This window comes from Berghia stephanieae, chromosome 7, assembly GCF_034508935.2.
Source record: "Berghia stephanieae isolate SIO BIC M18660-M18661 chromosome 7, UCSD_Bste_1.3, whole genome shotgun sequence".
Taxonomy (NCBI): Eukaryota; Metazoa; Mollusca; class Gastropoda; order Nudibranchia; family Aeolidiidae; genus Berghia; species Berghia stephanieae.
In genome coordinates this window covers 39863369-39868368 of record NC_088366.1, presented here as the reverse complement: position 1 = coordinate 39868368, position 5000 = coordinate 39863369, and the positions used below count along the sequence as shown (strand labels likewise).

At 36.7% G+C, this 5000-nt stretch overlaps 1 protein-coding gene across 1 annotated transcript in view; it reads right to left on the bottom strand.

The window, feature by feature from the left end:
* LOC144976544 (uncharacterized) overlaps positions 1 to 5000 on the bottom strand; it is a 15755-nt gene that overhangs the window by 2611 nt on the left and 8144 nt on the right. The gene's annotated exons all lie outside the window — the stretch shown is intronic.

The following is a 5000-nucleotide window of genomic DNA, read 5'->3' as shown; positions in this document are numbered from 1 at the left end:
TTCCTTGTACATAATTAAACCCATCATGGTTAGATCCCGTCCTGGGCTGGACTAAGTATATCGGTACCAAACGATGTCGTCACCATATCCGAATCCCCACAAAAATGCAGAACTGATAGAGGGACGGACAGATGTCCATGACAGATGAAAACTCGGAGCCTGAACGTAACTGTGACCTCTCGAGCCGCTCCCGGAGAGTCGGTAGAGCCAGATAACAAAAGAAAAGAAAAGAAAAGACGAGGAGGATAGAAAGGGGGAACTCGTTGATAAGTTCCCTCGGAGTGGAAGATCAGGCCACTGCACTGAGCCTAGCCTGATCAGAGGGAAGAGAAAGAAAGAGAAAACTCTTGTTTCACGGCCAGACTTACTTACTTATCCGAACCAGCGACCACCTGAGCTCTAGCCCTTTGGTCTTGTGCCATGACGTAGAAGTTAGACGTCTTTTGTAGTTGTTCCAGGTGACTTTCAAGTGTGTTACTGATGCTTGGATTTGGTGGGAGGAATGTGCGTCTCAGGTCTTCAAGAGGTTGACATTCAAGCAAGTGGTGTGTTACTGTTTCATTGGGTGTTGACATAGGGTGCAGGAAGGGAGTTGTCTTTTGTAATTTTGCTTAAATGGTTGTTGAGCGGAATGTATTGTGTTCTTAGTTGAAAGATGATGCTTTGCTGGTGTCTTCTGAGCTTATTTAGACAATCAGTCTTTACAGGAGTGGTCATATGGGAAAACATACATCTACCCGTGGTGCTCATTGCCCAACTGTTCATCCATTCGTCTCTCTTATTTGTTTTGATTTCACAGCCAGACAATGGTAATGATAAAATAAATGGAAATCAAGTTTTACAAACACGATAATTTATTACAGAAACTAGAGAGCGAAAGAGAGAGAGAGAGAGAGAGAGAGAGAGAGAAAGAGAGAGAGAGAGAGAGATAGAGAGAGAGAGTTTTCTTAATTTTAAACTCCGTTTTCTACAACACAAATAGGTACGACACAATTCTACTTATCCATTCATCCGTCTTTCTCCTGGCATCCACGAATAAGGAACACCATAATAATAAAATGATTCATAACATGACCGCTGGAAAGGTGGTATTCAGTTCAGCTGGATGAAACTTACAAGAACTGCCTCTGGTTTCCCGCGCTTTGCTTACACAGCGCCGGGCTCGAACCCTGATTGCATAAAAGAGGTGTTCAAAATGCCTAGCAATCTGGGGAAGGTACCGTCAACTCTGGACTCGTTCGGGTGATGTCCTAGCAACCATTGCCATGGCATAGCACCCCTCCCCTAATGAGGAAAGACCCTCTGTGAGGGTGAAATAGAAAAGGAATGAAGACCCAACAAGGGTTAAGTGAAATATAATAATCAAAGAGGGGACCCCTAGGGGTCAAATGAAAATATCAGAAAGGAACCCTTAAGCCCCCCATAGACGCCGACATCCGCTGATAGCGGGACGGATGACCTATCGCTGTGACCCGATCCCTGCGTTTATCGCAGATGATTTTTGCCCACATACGGGGAGATATTTTTTTGAGGCCAGACAATGGTAATGATAAAATAAATGGAAATCAAGTTTTACAAACACGATAATTTATTACAGAAACTAGAGAGCGAAAGAGAGAGAGAGAGAGAGAGAGAGAGAGAGAGAGAGAGAGAGAGAAAGAGAGAGAGAGAGAGAGAGAGAGAGAGAGAGAGAGAGAGAGAGAGTTTTCTTAATTTTAAACTCCGTTTTCTACAACACAAATAGGTACGACACAATTCTACTTATCCATATTATAATGAATCGGGTTTGTCTTAGATGACAAAACAAACAAACAAACAAATAAACAAAAACAAGAAGAACAACAACAACAAATGAGACAAACAGGAAAAAGCAAGATTTTAAAAAGTAATAAACAATAGAAGGGCACAATAATGAAAAACAACAACGAGATTATAACACATAAAAGATATTCGTAATAAATCGATACTCCAACTATTTGATTAAAAAATAATAATAATCATAATCATAATAATGATGATGATGATGACGATTACAACAACAACAATAATAATAATAATAATAGTAAGTAAATAGAAATAATAATAATAATAATAATAATAATAATAATAATAATAATATATAATAATAATAATAATAATAATAATAATAATAATAATAATAATAATAATAATAATAATAATAATAATAATAATAATAATAATAATAATAATAATAATAATAATAATAATAATAATAATAATAATAATAATAATAAAAGAACAATAGTATAATATCAACATTAAAGTATATTACAAGCAAATGAAATTATTAAAACAAAAGTTTTAAAAGATATCAATAGACAGAAGGAATTTTAAAAATATTGGGGAAAAAAACAAAACAAAGTTACCCCTACCGGGATTTGAACTCTCGATCCTCAAGCTCAGAGTCAAACAGCTTATATGCACCAAGCCATGGTGTCACTGACATGCTAGTGACATTTAATCATGTCTATTTACACATTTAAAAATGTATTTGAATGCCACTCTTATTTTGATATTTTGAACTATGTTAATTGCACAATAGTAGAAATTTCAAAATTACGATCAAAATATTTTTACAACTTTGAATCGGGCTGTCATTTACTGCACGTGTTCAATCTGGAAATATGTCAGCAGTTTATTTACATTCAACCGAGATTGTCGCACTTTTCACTCTCTCTATAAAAAAGAGTTCCTCATGGATACTGAATAGTGGCAAAGCACTATTCAGTATCTGATACTGAATAACCACTTCGTTACTTTAATTGGTTTGAGGGTGAACTTGGATATTGTAGTTTTCATGCTAAGTTGGCGTGCGTTACAAAATTTGACATTATTTATGACATCTATTCTTAAAGACGTCCAATAAAATTATTTCTTTATATAAGATAAAGTCTTGTTAATCTACATGAGAATTATCATGGACAATTGCCAGAATTTTATCCATAATTCTTTGTGGGACTACAATTTGATGGAGGAATAAATGGCAATCTTCCTTCTTGGCAAAGGAAGGTAAGTATCATCTCATGAGTACATCAATTTTGAGATAGAAACATGTTTTGTAAGTATGGATATTACTCACTTTTACTAAAGAATTGTAACAATATTTCAATGTCTCATCATTTCTTTGCTCAAGTTATTACATCAGTATCCATGTTAATATCATCAAACATAGTGTGACTAACATTATGATCATCTTCACTTATATTCTTCATGGACCTGGTTATCACTAGAGTAACAACCATGCCATCAGGAGGACAATCTGGATTCCAGTGACCTTGGTCGGGTGTGGGATTCAAACTCCCTTGTGTGCTTGACCATGACCATTCTTCAGGGAGAGGGTGTTGGGGATCTAACTTTATCATTTATTGGGGTGTCCAGGGAATTTTCTTTCAATTTCATTTTTAAGAAAAAGTGTCATCAATCGGTGACCATTCATGTATTTAATCCCAAAAGGAACTTTTTGAACATTCACATTGTTAATGTCAATGATTTTTAATTATCCTCATTTGCACCTAGGAATGAGTGCTCATCACCGAATCGATCATTGCTGTCGGTGTCCAGGGTGTAAGTTTTACAATCCTGAGGCCTAGAAAGGGAAGGCTGAAAATTGATATCTGTACAGTAATTTTTGTTATTATGTGTACAATGGTAGGTGTTTTGTTCTCATTTGCACCGAAGATGAGCAGGAATACTCATCACCGAGTGGATCATTTCCGAGGGTATCCATTATGTGAGTTTCAATGTTCACCCCAGGTATATGTAAATGGTGCGGCTCGAAGCTCGAATAAATAAATAACAATGTGAAATTGAATGTAAGCTTCAATTTAATATACGAAAACAGATAAAATGGACGTTTCGGGTTTCCACTTTATCAACAAAACAGGGCAGGTTTTGTTTATAAAGGGGAAACCCGAAACATCCATTTTATCTGTTTTCGTATATTAAATTGAAGCTTACATTCAATTTCACATTATTTATTCCCCAGTTATAGAGAACGAAGACTGAAAATAATCATTATGGTTAGAATAGTTATGGGTGGGGCCAGTTGGGGGCTCTTGGTCATGTTACCTGAAATATTGCTGAAATTTATGTTCTCTCCAGCCCATTGAGTACCTGTATTCCTTCAATAGGCAAACTATCTATCACTCGAATGACAACATTACTTCTGATCATGTGTGATATGAAATTTATTTTTACTAGAAGAATAACATCTTCGACTGACTCAATTCCATTCATTATTGTCTGACCACAAGGGATTGCATTTTCAATCCCATTGATGGCAGTCTTAGTAATAAGAGACTGACTAGAACCAGTATCACGTAGTCATTTAATGGGCTGGTACGTGTCTGGGTTTGAGTATAATGAGATAAAACCATCTTCTATGAAGGGTTTAAAATAATGTGGGTAAGTGATTTTTTGAGTAAGCGCATTGTGAGAACTGGGAATCATTGATGACTTGGTATTTGTATTGTAAAATACATAAGTTCTCTGCGCTGAATTTGGTTGTCATTTATTTTTGAAACACCTCTCCGTCGAGCGTGCATCAGTATGACAGATAGAGCAGTAGAAAGTTCTTTTTGTCTTATTTTGATTATTTGAATAGGCATACTTAACTTTCTTATCTAGATGTCGTTCAATCCTCGATGACTGGACCCATTGTAATGGTGGGTGACAGGTTTGTCCCCGTTGTTTTCAATAGACCGTAGATGTTGCCCAAACCTGTCGCTTAATCTCTTGCCAGTTTGTTCCACGTGTGTCTTGTGGCAACGTTTGCAGATATTAGCGGAAATTAGCTTACGATCCGTGCAGGTGAAGGCTTGTCGGATGTCCCACATTTTATTCGGGAATTTGATGGAATTTTGTGGGCATATCCTACATCTGCAACGTCCACAAGGCTCCGTCTTACGTTGGTTACCGGCCATATCCATCGTCAAGCGGCTGCTAACTAGGACATACTAGATATGAGCCGTTTGACTAGC